Genomic DNA, 17281 nt, shown 5'->3' on the forward strand with positions numbered 1-17281 from the left:
CATTTGGTCATTTTCCAGCTTGGTCTCCAGCCCCAAGAGACAGGGGTTATGCTGTCTGAGAAGCCTTTATCTCCCAATCAAAACTATCTTTTTTTCTGAAATTCTACCATTATAAAATCATATCATTAAATATTTAAGCGTTTGTCTATTAACCAGAATCCTCTATTAAACTGTAAATTGCCCCTGACAGGCTTAGTTGGCAGCCAGTTTTGTCCCAAGGGAATTGGAGCATAGAAAATATGCAAGATCTCAGTTGATTTTAGATTAGATAGTGCTTTCCTCTCAGGCTCTCAAGCTACCCTAACAACCGTTAGATATGCAACCCCATGCCAACCCTACTCACGGTGGTGAGAGGAAGTCATTTCTGAGGACCCATCTTGCTGGAATTTCCTCAGCCAGACAGTTGTCACAGGTGATAGATGTGACCCAAATGCTCTGGGGTTTGTGTGGTGTGAAGATGAAGAATCTAACCTCTGTTCAGGTGACTGTGACTTAAGGTTCCACCATTGAAGCCAAGGAAATAATTAAGAGTGGCATCTCTTTAAGTTTGATTAACAATTTATTAAGGAATAACTGACATTTTAAAAGGCCATTTTAAAGGCGATTAGAAGCCATATATTCAGGTCTTCCATAAACCTCTCCAGTTCATGCCAAATGAACAGTGACTTAAGCAAAAGTAGTTTATAAGCCTTAAGATTTTATGAACTTTTCTTCTCCAGTCTCTCTTCCTATATTTTGCTCCCTCAGCCTCAATGTATTCCTTCTCTCCACTTTTTCTGTATCTTCCTTTTTCTGGAAGCTGCCTTAGTCATAACTCTTTTCCTACTTTTTCTCCAGTTCTCCTTTCAGCATCCCCTCCCTCTCTGTGTCTTCTTTCTGTCTCTGTTTCCTCACTCTACCTTCTCCTTAAATAACATAATATAAAGCAAATATACCTGTAAAGAGTTGTCCAATGAAGCTTTGTTTCTTTTTCTTAACTTTTGTTTCAGATGTTACTGATAAAATATTTTTGTTTTTTTAGTTTATGTTACAATTTTCTATCTTTTCATTTATCACAAGCATATTTTTCTTTAAGTCATTTAGCATATTTATAATAATAACTACTTTAAAATTCTTGTTTGTTAATTCTAACATCTGGGTTATGTTGAGGATATAATTCATTGATTATCCTTTCTTTTGAGAGTTATTCACATTTTTCTGCATCTTCATATATTGAGTAATTTTGGATTGTATCCCGGACATTGTGAATGTTATGGGGACTGTTGTCTCTGTTATATTCCTCTGAAGATTATTTCTGTTTTTAAAAAGACAATTAAATTGGTTGGACTCAAACTGCAAAGTCTGTTTTTTAGGTGCTAACTCAAATCTCAGTGTAATTCTTTTGTCCCTACCTGGGATACTTTGAATCTTCCCTGTACATGTGATTCAGGGATCAGATGGAGATTTGGGCAAAATATATACACTGAGTTTAGACGCTCTTCTCTAGCCCACTACTTTCTAGGATTTTTGCCTCATTTTCTAATGACTATGGGTTCAGGTTGCCCTGAACCATTCATGCTGGGAAGCTTGGATTTTCTATAGGAGTTTCAGCAGCCCCTTGCAGCATCATCTATTGTCTAATCTCAGACTAAATGCTACTATTGTCTAATCTCAGACTAAAAGCTGTAAAAATCAGAAGCTCATCCATTTTTTACCCCTGCTTCCTTAGGTTGACTCCACGGCAGGATCTGCTTATTTTTGCTGCCTTCCAGGGCCTTCAGGTAGTTATTTTCTTTTTGTATTTTGTTCAAACCATGTAGATGATATCTGTGGCAGAGTTAGCCAAGTAGGAGCTTAGGAGCTTATTCAGCCATACTGGGAGCAGGACTACCTTTTCTTGATTTTTGAAATGATGTGAGTTCAACCTTTCCTGTGGTTTTCTCTAAAAGAATGCTAATTTACATTGCAGGTCAGGGTCTTTGATTGATTTTTCTGTGTGGGCCAATGACCTTCAATAGAGACAGAGTTCTATAGCTCAGTCATAGGGAAGGATGTCACATCAAGCTTCATTTCCATTTTTTTCAAAAAAATTTACTGTCATCCTGTCATGAAAAAAGCACTAGGTTGCCTGTTCTGTTTATCTAGGGGGCATCCTTGAGCTTTGTGGGAAGAGGGCAAACTTGACCTTCAGAAAGATTATATGGCTAAGAGGAAAAAAAATGTTTTACCCTTAAGAAACACTGATTTTGTATCAGGTAATTATTTTATGGATTCTTTCTTGTTTAACCCTCACAACTCTGCCAGATGGCTATTATTGTCCACTTTTTATGGATGACAGAGGTGAATCTGAAAGGTTGTAGAGCTGGTAATTTTTATAGGTTTTTAATTTTAAAAATGAGTTAATACTGAAAGAATTAAATTGACATACTACTGTGTTCTCAAAAATAATATTAATAATGATAATGATAATACAAATAACAATATCCAAGTGTTACTTTTCCTCCTATCAAAAAGAGATTGTGACACAGTACAGTCCCTGACTTTTGACTGACAAGGTTCTATAGTGCTAAGTATAGTTTTCTATTAAGATTGAAACCTATGAGAAAAAAGCCGTGGGCTGACCCATCTTCAAAGTGTCCATTTAAGATTATTTTCTGTCAGCCAGGTGGCTAATGGGCTGTGTTAGACAATGGATAGATATTGTATTCTGTCGGAAACCATAGAATTGGAGAAAAAAAAGAGCAATTCAGCATTTATTTGGCTTGTCTACTGCCCAGGAGCCCAAGCTACAGAGAACATTTATTTCATTTTAACAAATGGATGGTACCTCCCTATTTTAGGCTGGAAGAAAACCTCTGCTCTGGCCTCAGTGTGAACAGAGGCATTGGTGATGGAATATCCAGTGTGAGTCATTGTCCCCACACTGGGCAAAAAATAGTGAAAGCATTCCTGGGCAATTCTAAGGAAAAATGTTCGGTTAATGGTAGGTTTATCTAATGCTGGATTTGAAAAAAAATATTGACTGCTTCATGTTTTACAGAGGAAACTTGCAGACAAAAGAAAGTAAGCCCCCTATTGAATTTAACAGAGACTCTGTTAAGAGATGAGAAGACAAGAAGAGATGTTTAAAGCACAGTTGGAAGAGAAAGTAATAAGGCTGATGTAGACAACAGACAGCAACCTCAGCCTGGTCAGTTGGAGATACTGGGAGAGCATTGGTTTTCAGCCCCCAACTTACTCGGTCATGAAAGCACTGTGGCCTATAGGGCTGCATGTCTCCCCGAGTTCTGCAACTCACTCTACAGTTAGCCATTTGACCTAGGGGAATTAATTTCACCTCCTCTGAGTCTCTATTTTCCTGTAAAAGAAGGTGGTTGGGCTGGACATGGTGGCTCACACCTGTAGTCCCAGCTACTTGGGAGGCTGAGGCAGGAGGATCACCTGAGCCCAGGAGTTTGAGACCAGCCTGGTCACATAGCGAGATCCCATCTTTTTTTTTTTTTTAAGGTGATTGGATTAGGTTATCTTTGAGATCCTTTCTAGCTTTAACTTTTAAACATCCAAGTAGAAGCTTTTCACCCAGGTCTTTTTCCACTCCATCCAAGAATCAAAGATTCTACATGTGGGAAAGCAAAATGACATCAGAGTAGATGGGTTACTTGAAACTTTTGAATTAGAATGGAAACAAATCAAAATAAAAGCAGGGCAAATACATCTTTCTCACCTGAACTAGAAAATAGATGGCAGGTGATAAATGAATAGACTTTGGACTACTCTCCAACTGTAAACTTTCCTGCACTTTTATGTGAAACTAACAGTTCACTTTAAATATCTACAATGAGTTCTGACAGAGAAGAGCAGGCAGCTCAAATAATGAAGGTCAGCAACTAAAACCCAAATTCTACTGCTTTAGAATGTGCTCAAAGACAGTTTCAGATGCATGAAGAGGAACAAACACATTTGTCCCACTCATGACCCTGTCAGTAGCAGGCTGGGCCAATGGTGGACATGGCTGGAATCCAAAGGTCAAATAGACCCAGAGGGAAGGATACATGGTTTGGGGAGGTCCCAGTGTGACCTTGATGGAATAAGCAGTTCAAGCTTAAAAGCCTAAAGTGCTGAGATCATGAATTGCTTTTGAACCGTTATAGCTTTGAGGTGCTTTGGGGTAAAGGAACTGCAAGTACCATAGAAAATAGGTAAGGTTGTTTGTTTCATTGTTTCCTGAGGAAGTGGCATTTTTCAGTACATTTCTAGAAGCCAAAATTTTCCTGTTCCAACTTTTTGGTTTTCTAAAGGATAGATGAATCCTTTCTCCAGCCATATAGCAAGAGTGAATGAAACAAAAATGATTGACTGAAAGAAACCAAACATACATGAAAGAAGAAGGAAAAGAAGAGGGGGAGAAAGGAGAAGAAGGGCAAAGTGAGTTAACCCAATGATAGAGCAGCTATGGGTTTTTAGAGAGGGCAGCAAATCCTATTAATGTTCAGGTCTTGAGTTACTGATAGAAGCATTCCCTACTATGCACATGTCTTATTTTTGGTTCTCCCAAAAGCAGATCTTAAGATGAGGATACAGATCCCATGTAACTCAAGTGAGGGAGTGGGAAAAGTAAGACAGGAAGAAGAGACCAAGTGAAAGATCCTTGTGAGCAACTGGGGCTGAAACTTCTAGGAACCCTCTGAGAAACTGTAGAATATATGGATTCGTTCACCAGGGCTGCCATAAGAAATAACCACAAACTTGACAGATGAGAACAACAGAGATTTATTCTCTCCCAGTTCTTGAGGCCAGAAGTCTGAAATCAAGTTGTTGGCAGAGTTGGCTTGTTCATTCCAAGACTCCCTCCAGAAGCTTCTGGTGGTTGCCAGTATCCCTTGGCATTCCTTGGCTTATAGCTGCATCACTTCAGTCTTCACCACATAGCCTTCTTTTCTGTGTCTTCTCTCCTCTTCTCTTGTAAAGACACTTGGCATTCTATTTAAGGCCCACCTTAATCTAAGATGATCTAATCTCAAGATCCATAACTTAATTACAACTGCAAAGACCCTTTTACTAAATAAGTTTGCATTTATGGGCTCCACGTGGACATGTCTTTTGGGAGGCCATCATTAAATCCAGTACATTACCCATTAGAATTGACCTACTGAGGAAGCTCCTGGAGTATGTAGTCTACTGACTCTGATTCTCCTTGCTTAACAGTTACCCCATGGAAATAAGAAATCCCCATTCCTCTGAGCTGTCCTTGCTTGGGCTCCTTTGGTGCTAGTGAAATCCCTGACATAGAGAAGAAGAGAGACACAGATGCTTGAAGTGGGAAGCAGTTGGAGTCACAGTGCATGCACATGGGAACTGACAATAAGGTCCACAGGGAACCATATTGGTGAGCTTGGGGAGGGGATGTGAACAGAGACACCAGTAGTGACTGTTACAAGACATAACAAAATAAAGACACTGCATGGGATGACTGCCAGGTGAATTGATGGGAATGGATAAAGACAATGTGGAAAGCCTGGGGCAAGGCTGGAGACAGCAGAAAGAGACTCAGACACTAGCACAGTGGCAGGACTTGTGCAGACTCAAGTATGCAGTCATGAGTCACTCTGCAGCACAATGCCTGCAGAAAGTGGTGAAACGTATACTTGAGGAAACAACCAGCTGCCCTGGAAAAGCCATTCAGAAGGCCCAGGTAGTGTCCGCTAGTTGCTGCAGCCTCGTCTTACTTCAAGAATTTTTTGGGTGGGTCTCAAATTCAGAAGTTGGCTAAATCCTTAGAGGTTGGAAGAGGATGTCTCCTGAACATCTGTCATTAGTGAAGACCCCAACCATTGAGCTGGGGACACAAAGACAGATCCCATTCCTGGGAAAGGACAGGGACTAGCAAAAGGCAGACAGGATATTACAATCCCAAACAGATAACCTTGGGTTTAGTATAGGGTTTTGGTGTGGGTAAGGGGAGAGGAAATAAGAAAACAACGAACCAAAAATAAATATGGGGTTCTGGGAAGGATTCCAATTCTGCTGGCTGATTCAAGTGCCTGGAGGAAGAGGAGTCAACACAATGACCCAGAGGCTTTGCGAGCTAATCTGGGCACCAGGTCTAATCGGCATCAAAGATAATTCAAGGAGAGGATGGCTAGGCCCCCTGGATGACAGAATGCCAAGATTCACCGGATTGAAGGACATATTTTCTGAAGCTGTCAGGGCCTTTGCAGACCTGGGCAGGCCTTTATCTGCTGGTGGATCTGACAGTTAGGGAAAACTAGAAAAGGAGGAGGAGGATGATATTTAAAGCTACCCTGGGCCAGTGCTGTCCAGACCAAATGAGGTTACTTAATTTAATTGCTTAGTTATTTCAGTTTAAATTTTTTCCATATTGTACATAGAGAGTTATCCAATAATTCTTTCCATCTTTCAGTTCCAAATTTAAGGATCCTAAAAATGCCTTGTTTATATCAGAAATATCTGATTTGTTGATGGAGATTATGCTAACTGTTGTAAGAAACAAACCTCAACATGTGTACTACTCAAACATGGTAGATTATTTCTGGCTCACTTAACATCCTAATACAGGTACTTCTGATTCATGAGAAGTTTCCCTCTAATTCAGAGAGACAGGCTCTATATGGCTCCACCATTTTTGGCACAGGTCTTCCAAAGTCACTCATCTACACCAAGCTAGCATCAGGGGAAACAGCTGAAAGAGTCTTTGTCTTTAGGGGCCAGGCCTGAAAGTGACACACATCACTTCCCTACTGGTCCACTGCCTAGAGTTTAGTCACATGGCTTCACCTAACTGCAAGAGAGCCCGAGAAATATAGTTGTGTGCCCAGAAAGAAGGGGAAATGAGGCCTACGAATAGCTAGTTAGTTTTCATCACTCCTGAATAATGAGCATGAGGCCACTACACTAACAAACAGGCAGGAGGGAAAATGGAACCCTGATTGGGTTTACCTGCAGGTAAGACTTGGGAGGGATGGCTTATCTCTATTCCACATGCGATTGGCTAGGTCACTCATCTGGGTGCATCACCTGATGGTACGCTGGAAAGTTCAAGATGCCCTCACCCATGTGTCTGGATCCTTGCACATGTCAGTCCTCCTCCACTTGGTCCCCTTTTTTAGCCTCTCTTTCTAAGTGGGTGGCCTGGACTTCTTTACATAGTGAGTCAAAGTAGCAACTCATACCTATAATCCCAGCACTTTGGGAGGCCCGGGTGGAAGGATTGCTTGAGCCCAGAGGTTCAAGACCAGCCTGGATAACATAGTGAGACCCTGTATCTACAACAAATGATAATAATAATAATAATAATAATAATAATAATAATAATTAGCTGGATGTGGTGGTGCATGCATGTAATTCTAGCTACTTGAGAGGAGGCTGAGGTGGGAGTGTCATTTGAGCTCAGAAGGTCGAGGCTGCAGTGAGCTGTGATTGTGCCACTGCACTCCATCTTGGGTGACAGAGCGAGACCATGTCTCAAAAAAACGGGGGTGCAACAAGAGAGTAACAGCAGAAGCTGCCAGGTCTCTTAAGGCCTAGGCTTGGAGGTAGCGTGGTGTTACTTCCACTGCATTCTGGTGGCCAAAACAAGTCACAGGCCAGTTTGGATTCAAGGGGAAGGGACACAGACTCTCTCTTAATGAGAAGAATGTCATTGTCTAAGTATGTTCAGGCTGCTATAACAAAATATCGTAAACTGAGTGGCTTATAAACAACAGACATTATTTCTCACAGTTCTGGAGGTTGGGAAGTCCAAGATCAAAGTTCAGGCAGATTCATCATCTGGTGAGGGCTCATACCTCATAGATGATGCCTTATTGCTGCATCCTCATATGATTGAAGGGGAGAATGAACACCCTGGGGCCTCTTATAAGTGCACTAATCCCATTCATAAGGGCTCCAACCTCATGACCTAATCACCTACCAAAGGCCCTACCTCTTAATACCATCACCCTGGGGATTAGGTTTCAATGTGTTACTTTTGGAAGACATAAACATTCAGATCACAGTAGTCATTTGTATACAGGATGGGAGGAATTGTTGGCAGGAATATTCATAGGCATAAGCAGCAGGCAACAGGAGGGGATCCAGGCCTGCAGGCCTCAGAAAGTACAGCAGTGAATGACAGGCAGTGTCTTCATATTTGGGAGAAAAGGTGACAAGGATGGCTGGCCACAAGTGATGTTGGCACAGCCATGGGGACTGGCATTGCACATATTACTTCATTCTCTACAAGGCCTGGTGGGGGAAGGGTCAGATCGGAGGTTTCAAGATTAAGAGCCCCCGTGCATGTGTTAATTCATGCCCCACAAGAAGACTATTACAGTAATGTACTTTATTATTATTGTGCATTTTTTTTGTGTTGCTCTCTTTGCTTTTTAAGGTCCTTGAAAGTTGAGATGGTGTCATATTCACCGATATGTCCCTAGCACCTAGTTCAGTCTGTGACATAGTACATCTTTAACAAATGTTTGTTGACCACTGTATAGGCAAGGCCTGCAGTGTTCAGCATGTTCTTGGCAGGGCTTCCCCTCCATTGGCCTTGACAAGGCCCAAAGTAGACCTGAAGAGGGGCTCCCAGAGTTCTGTGGGCTCCTGGAATTCTTACCCCTTGCCCTTCTATCACACATCCATATGGGTCCCAAGAACGGACCCACAATTGCAACTACTGATCATCTACTCCCTTCCAAGAGACCATGTGGGCTTGTCCCATCATGCCTCACATCCTGATTTATCTTGACCACTACCAACTGTCCTATCCCTTCAGGTTTCTCTACGACCCCTCTTCTCAAATGGCTCTGAATGTTCCCCAAGCTGACTTGGGCTCCCAATTCCAACCCGCACCTCCCCCTCACCCCTCCCCCAGCCACCTGGACACTTCAACTCTTCCCTCTGGAACATGTGATCTTTATCCACATAATAACTTTTATATTTTCAAGCTCTTCACTAAACTTAAAGGAAAATAAAATAAAGATCAAACGTTGAGCTCTTTGTGAAGAAGTTTCATTGCTAAGGGGTAACGGGATCCAGCATGGAGTCTAGGCTGTGGGAGATGAGGTACAAGGAAAGAGAAATAGGGCAGGTCTTTTAAAGCCAAAAGACTGAGTGTTTCCATCCCATATTAGAAAAGCAAAATCTCTTAGGCTGGTGATGGCTGGGCTTGTTAGACAGATGAGCCCAGGGGAGGAGGGATAGTTTACTGTACATGTAGGGTGACCGTCTGGGAATCATGCTGTCTGACTGCTTCTCTAGCATATGCTATAAGTCTGGGCTAGGGTTACAGAACCTTATCAGGGCACCATTGGTATCATCAGGCTAGGTGGTCGGGTCAGGGATTGGCAGACTGTTCCTTTCACTTTTTGCCTACCTGAATTCTGTCTGGATCCTGGAGACACTACCTCCCATTCAGCCCTTAGAAGAAGTGGTATTTTCTTATCACCCTGTCACACCCAAACCCCATGAATCCTGGGCCTGGAGAAGGGATGAAGATTTTACTTGCAGATTATTTTGTCCCTCCTTTATCCCTAAAGCACCCAGATCCCTGGAAGCCATTCTTACAGACCACATTCTGTGATATGGTTTGGAGGCTGAAATGTGACCTCCAATGTCACATTGGAGGTGGACCTACTGGGAGTTGTTTGAGTCATGACGGTGGATCTCTCATGAATGATTTGGTGCTGTCATCACGATAATGAGTGAGTTCTCTCTGTATGAGTTCATATGAGATCTGATTGTTTAAAAGAGCCTGGCACCTCACCTTTTCTCTCTCTGTCTAGCTTCCTCTCACCATGTGATATGCTGGCTCTCCATCACCTTCTGACATGATTGTAATCTCCTTGAAGCCTCACCAGAAGCCAAGAAGATGCTGGCACCATGCTTATACAGCCTGCAGAACCATAAGCCAAATACATCTCCTTTCTCTATAAATTATCCAGTATCAGGTATTCCTTTATGGCAACACAAAATGGACCAAAACACTCCCCATATCCTCTCTCTGCTAGCTCAGGTTATCTGAAAAGTTGACACTAAGACAAGATTAGACATGCAAGAGATTTACTGGAGAAACTACCTGTTGGGGGGAAAAATGGAGAGGGAGTTGGAGGAAGCAGAGAGAGCCTTCACACATGATGCAGGTCTAATTCTGTAGACAGAAGGGTAACTGGGAAAGTCTGACTTCAGTGCATGTCTAAGAAAGTTTTGGCAAAGCTAATGAGGAGTCCTTGGGCCAAAGGGGCAGATCAGAGAAATCCTGCATCTCCCATTGAGGCGCCTGCCCTAGTGTCCCTGCCATGCTCACTCATGGCTGAGAGCAGCTGGTGGAGGGTATGGCTTCAATGTGGTAATGGATTTCAGAGTGCAGCCACAGGTCAGTTACACTCCTGCCAGTAAGAGGTCTGAGAATGGCATTCTTGTGGCTGCCACAGTCTCCCTGTTGCAATCATCTTCTGTCAGACACACACCATCACCGCTTTTCACTGAAGATGTTATCACCAGGAGCACTATCTTTCTCTCCACCACTACAAATTTCTTAACTCTTTGCCATTTCAACAAACACCTAGAGAGACCTTCTAACATTGTGACCTCTCATTGCCTTGACATCCTCACTTTCTGTGGTCTTTATCATCTCCATCTCAGCTACCCATTGCCAAGGTGGCATTAACAAAACTGCTCCATTCCCAAGCCTTGGTTTCCAGCTTCCCATATTCCCACCTCATATTATCCCAGCTCTCTTTTTCTAGTGTTCTGAAGCCAATCAAACTTGGGCCCTTTAGGTGCCCAGTCCTGCCATTGCACCAACTTTTCACTGCATCTTACCTCCTTTACTCTCTCCCTCTTCTCCTATTTCACCTTAGAGTCCACATTCCCATAACCACTTCTTGCACATACTGTCAATTCCTTGTACATTCTCTCAACTCCATTATTTTGCTTGCCCTTGATAAACAAGCTCAGCCTTGCTTAATTCTAGCCTGCCACCTCTTTAACCCCAGCTCCTAAGCAGCTAAATGTGGCTGGTGAAAAACTCAACCATTGCTGACCGTCTCGCTTGAAATTTATGGTGGCAGACCTCTAGTGGGACCTCAGTGCAGCCAAGCGATCTTATCGCATTTCCCCAGTCAATTCTCTCTCCTCATTCTCTGAGATGACTATTTCATACTTTTTCACCTTTACTCTAGCCTCCAACAATTCCTCCCCCTTCCTTCTTCTCAGCTGATGACCTTCTTCCTTACTTCCCTAAGATGGAAGCAGAGAACTTGCTTCCTTTCCACCACACCATCTGCCTACCTACCCAAATCTATACTCACAAACTCTGCTTTTCCTCCTAATAAAATGGATGAACTTTGTGTTATTATATGCCAGGTTAGCTCCACTAGGTGTGAACTGGATCCCATCCTCTATTGCTTATTCAAGGCTTTGGTCTTGCAATTATCTCTTCTCTCTCCTGCTTCTTCCGTTTTTCTCTCTCCACTGGATCATTTCCATCAGCATAAAATCATGCTATAATACCTGCCATTAAAAAATACTTCAGAAACCTCCCTGGTGCACACATCCATTCTCCTGTAAAACTGCTTTTGTCTAAACCTGCCATCTCTACTTCCTCTCCTCCCATGACCTTTGAACCCCCTCCAATCAGGTGCCAGGAAATGAGAACCATTTCTCCAGCCCCTTTGTTGATCTGCAGTAAAAATTTCATAGTGTCAGGCTGCTTCCCTTTCTCCAGTGTTCTTCTGAGTATATCATCCTGATTTCAAGAGACTCTTTCTGAGGAGAGAATCCGCAGGCTCTAGCATCTACTTGGTTTGGGGCGAGGTTGACCCAGGCACTTCTTTTCTCAAGACCTTTATAATAGGGCACCCAGAGTGTGTACTGATGATGGACTTGATGGAGACCCACTTAGCTTCAACAAGTTCACTCATTCTGAGTCCCCATCTTACCCTGGACATTCCTGTGCTCTTGTGTCTGAAACCTCACCCACCACTCCAGCAATGCAAAAAAAAAAAAAAAAAAAAATGTCCTGCTGAAGTTTCTCTGCTCTGAGTTCTCTTATTTGTTCTCAGTTCTAAGACTTGGGCACCACCCTGAGCCTACAAAGGAACACTTGTTCAAACAGCACGTGGCACAAGTTTTACACAGGCTGCCTTCACTTCTCTTTTAAAAAACACGAGGGCTCTCTTTTGGGGATTGTCTTCCCAGCTGTAGGAACTGGAAAGACAAGTACATAAGAAATAGCAAATCAATTAGTACATAAGAAATAGCAAATCAATTAATTTAATAAATACTTGTTAATTAACTGCTCTGTGTTAAGTGCATATTTATATTAGTGATCAAAAGAAGCAAATTCATGTCCATATGGATCTTATACTCTAATGCTACCTATCATCTGTTATCTATATATCTATGGAAGCCTACCTGTTATCTATATATCTATAGAAGCCTATATTATAATTTTCTCAAAAAAAAGCTCAAGCTATGGAAGCCTATATTATAATTTTCTCAAAAAAAATCTCAAGCTAAGTGAAGGAAAACATGTCTTATGGCCATGCCCCTTCCCCTTACACCTCAAACCAGCCTTCACATCTGTATACCTATTGTCACCCCTCTGTAGAAATGGCCTATTCATTGATGAGCACAAATGTGTCATGATTGCCAGTTCTATACCTTCTTGCATGTGATACTCAACAGGCATCTTATAAGACATAGAGCCATTACCATTAGCTTCACAACACCATTAAGGAATTTCTGGTTCAGAGACATTAAGAAACTTTCATGAGGTTTATCAGCTATTTAGTGGTTGAGCTGGAGCTTGAAGTTCAGATTTCTACACTCAGATTGGACAGTGTTATAGGCCATATCGGTCATAAAGATTACCAGGTACCTAGAAAAAAGTAATGTAAGTGTGCAAGACCATATCAGTCATAAAGATTACCAGGTACCTAGAAAAATATAATGTAAGTGTGCCAGGTTTGTTTCTGTAGTTATATTGCTTGCATAGAGGTATTTTATTAGCCTTGTGGTGGCCACAGGGAGTATTACAGTCCTTATCTGTCTGTGTTCATTCATCTTGAACTCAAAATGGGGCCTGAGTAATCATGACCTCACCCAATTTACATTTATCCCTAGTAGCAGGAGACAGGATTCACAATAATGTTCTTTAGTTCTTTATTAAGTAGTCACCCATATTACATATTTCCAATTTATAATCACACATATAATAACATAGTTTTGTTATTCAAGAGTGAGATTGTGATAGTATTTACTGAAAGACTCTTGACAATTGTTTTTCTAAGCATTGCACAGATTATATAGTTAATACTTCACTTTTAATCATGCTTGGCTCAGATATGAAATTATGAAGTATATATAATGTGTATTACCAATATGTAGCCCCTACATAAGTCTGTTCTTCAATAGATAAGTATCTTTATTCTTCACAAACTCCCAACACTTGATAAAGAAACAGTAAGTGGAAACATGTAACCCCTAGGGGGAGCTCAAGGCTTCTCTCGCCTCCCTCTCTGCTCTGGGGAGGATGAGGACTGGTAGAAATGGGTCAATGTCAAGGATATTATTGGGCCCAGGTGTGGGTAGGTGATCTTTGACTGTGCCTAGCCAGGAGGTTAAAGGGTTTTGTATATGCATAATGGTTTTTGTTTTGTTTTGTTTTGTTTTGTTTTTTATCTTCCCTTGGAAAGCAACCTTTTGAGAATTCTCCCCTATGGCTGGTGTCATAGAAGTGGCCCTTCCCACATTGAAGGAACCCTGGCAGGAACTGGATGGAGCAGAGAAAAAGATGATGCATGGACATACTTCAATCTGGGCCTTAGGCCAGAGGAGCAATGGAATCCTGTGGCTTGCCATGATTCACCTTTGCTCACTAGATCCAGGGGTTCCTCACAGGGGTGCATGGGGGATCGAGGTCAAAGTCATATGTCATTAAGCAGAGGAACTTTGCTGGAAAGTCTCTCTGTTGAGCTTTTAGAGGAGCCTAGTAGGGCTGTCAGTGGCCACAGTGGGTTAATGTGTGTGGACTTGGGGATCAGGAGGCCTGACTTGTTCCCTCATTAGTAATACAAGTAACATAAACAAGCACAGCAATCCAATTATGGCATAGAAAATGTGTCCTAAGAAAATATGTATGCTATAAACATAAATACAATACTATGTGTTTATGCAAATGAGTTATAAAATATAATATATTAAGGAAAGTTTCAAGTAAAGCATTACTGAACAAAGCTGAACTGTGGTTTATTCAACAGAATGAATGCACATGGAATAGAATCATGTCAAGAGCCTTGGCCTGGAGCTTCAGGGGCTGAGGCTCAAGATGTCTCATTGAATGGACTCTGCCAGTTCAGTGGATCTTCAGAAAAGAAGTTCATTTAGTGGGAAGAGTAGCCTCCCCAGGGAAAAGGAACAGAAATCCTTTAGCTTCTCTGGGCTCCTGTCTTAGTTTGAATTCCCTCAAAACAGATGCTGAGATGAAGATTGGGTATAGGTCATTTATTTGCAAGGTGGTCTCAACAACTGCAAGTAAGGGAACACGGAGAGTGATAGAGGGGAGGAAAGGTAATAAATGCGTGTTAATGATCTGGTTATGCTGAAGGCAATTAACATTCAATGCTGTGCAGAGCCAGGTGAAACAACATGTGGATCACACCTCTGAATCCGCCCCCCTGGAGGATGGGAAGGCTGGGGCATTTGCGCACCAACTCCTATTCCCTACTCATTCAAGATTTCCCCTTGGGCATCAGCTTACCCACATTTCTGGGTTGTGCTCATGATTCTGGAGAGTGATGTCAGAAGTGAAGGGCAAACTCTTGAAGTGGAAAGCTGTCTGCATGCCAAAGGTTTTCCGAGACTTCTAGAAAATCAAGTGTGCTAAGGGAACATAGGAAAGGGTATCAACAACATTCTCATATCAAAATTGAGACTGGTCTGGATGACCTCCAAGGCTGCTCCCAGCTTGTATGTCCAATAATTATCTGCTGTATGGAGTTGCCTGCACCATGGGTTTTCTATCCTTGGTGGTGGTGAGTGCCCTTCTCTAGAAGTAAGTAAGCAGATGCTTGATGACCACATGGAAGGAATGTTGTAGCATCCAATACGTGATTGAAATAAGAAACTTTCAACACACTGTCTTAGATTGAGTTCCTAGAAAACAGACCTGTGATGAAGATTCAGGTTTGAGTGATTTAGTAATGAAATGCTTCCCAAGGAGGGCAGTAAGGAAGTGCGAGACGCAGGATAGAGAAGGGAAGGAAGCCAAAAAAGGGTTTCATGTCAAGGAAAGTCCCAGCCTCAGCCTGATCCCACAGGGAAGCGCTGTTGTGTAAATCACCTCATATTCTGTGGTGACCCCAGGCAAGGGAGAGGGGTTTTCATTCTTCCTTACCCTTCAGTCATTGCCCTCAGGGGAATGTAAACTTAGGGCGGTATGGCACAGTCACACTTGTATGCATGTTGGCTCTATTCTGATACAGATTTACAAGACTTTGTGGATGAGACCTTGGCCCTCAGGCTCCAAAAATCCTGTCTTTGGCCCATTCTAACCAGCTGACAGCTGACATGCAGGAGACTTAGTATTTCAGAGCTCTAACTTCCAGAATCCATAGTGCTGAAGAGGGCAATTCAGGGAATTTTTTTATAGGGTAGAAATTCAAGCTTTCAAGGTACAGAATGACCCCAAACCCTCTTGCAAACTGTGTGGAATCTTTTCAAATTGAAGTAGATTTGGGACTAAATACAGTAGAAATATTTCTGAAGTGAAGGGATAAATCTACCCATGCAGAGATGCAGCACAATGCTATCATAAAAAATCCACTTTTGTCCATGCCACAGCCCTGAACCTCTTGTGCACCAGATCAGAGACCCTGATAAATCTGGGCTGCTAGAAATGCCAACCAGCTCATGTTTTCAGTGAGCAATGACAGAGAGCCAAATTGCTTTATTCTGATTAGGGAAGGGCCTCTGACTGTAAAATATACTGTGTGAAAAAAAATATTGAGTTTTAGTTTGCTGACACATCAATTTAAGAGAGTTATGGCTCTCACATGGAGGCCAAGCAGGTATCTCTCCACATGTATGTGCAATAAAAATTAATTGTGGCCTTTTATACAGGGCACTGTTCTCACTTGTGGGATCAGAGGGTGACCTGAGTGTCACTTCCAGTGGCAAGCCACAACACTGGAGGTGTTGGTTCTTTTCTGAAAAAACCCACAGAGGGAAACCAACACCAAAAGCCATAAACGAGCTCCATGTTTAACTTTTTGATTCTACAAAGAGATATGCAGTCATGTTTTGTTTGTATTTTTCCAAGAGTATGTACATATATATGTATGTTTTATGGGTACAATGTATGTGCATCAATCAGGATCCAGACAGGAAAAGAGAAACTTCTCCAAGTCTTTCAAGTTAATTCACGGACTTGGTTACATACAAACTGGAGGAGAGAAAAAGTCAAAGAATGATGAGGCAATCCAGAGATTAGCAACAGTGGGAAGATGCTACCACCTTAAAGTCTCAAGGGATACAGGGATGGCTTTATGGAGTTCAGGGGCTGGAGCCATCTAGGGTGAGCTTAAACCATGGTGAGAGCTCCCCAGAGAGCTGTGGCCACAGAAGGAGAGGTTGTCTTGTGGGATCTGGAATGTCTCTACTGCCAGAGATGCCATAGGAAACTGAGAGTGAGGGAGGTGAAATGTTCTGACTTCTCTCTTCCCCCTGCTCTCCAATCTTCCACCAGTGCTTCTCATTGTCCAAACTGAGCCAGAAGCTGAAGGGCAAGGGAGTCTGGGATACGTAATTATCTGCCATAAAAGGCACAGCAGGGATGGATCTAAGAGCAGAGGGACAGTTGACAGACATGGTATATAGGTAAATCTCTCTTTGTTGGTTTGTGTCCTAATTTGACAAGTCTGTAAGACTCAGTGTGATGGTATTAATAGGTAATGCTTTTAGGAGGTAATTAGGTCATGAAGGTGGAGCCCTCATAAATAGGATTAGTGCCCTATTTACAAGAAAGAGACCAGAAAGCTATCTCATTCTTTTTCCACCAAGTGAGAATACAAGGAGAAGTCGGCTGGCTGCCTTTAGCTCAAAAGCAGGGCTTCCCCATAACAAGACCATGCCAGCACCCAGATCTTGAACTTCTAAGCCTCCAGAACTGTGATAAATAAATTTCTGTTGTTTATAAGCCACCTAGTCTATGGTACTTTGTTATAGCAGCCCTAAATAAGACAGTATCTTACTATTAGTAGTGATATGGCATTACTCTAAGTTCTGTGTGCCTTTGTATTTA

The sequence above is a fragment of the Pongo pygmaeus genome, chromosome X (assembly GCF_028885625.2).
Source record: "Pongo pygmaeus isolate AG05252 chromosome X, NHGRI_mPonPyg2-v2.0_pri, whole genome shotgun sequence".
NCBI lineage: Eukaryota > Metazoa > Chordata > Mammalia > Primates > Hominidae > Pongo > Pongo pygmaeus.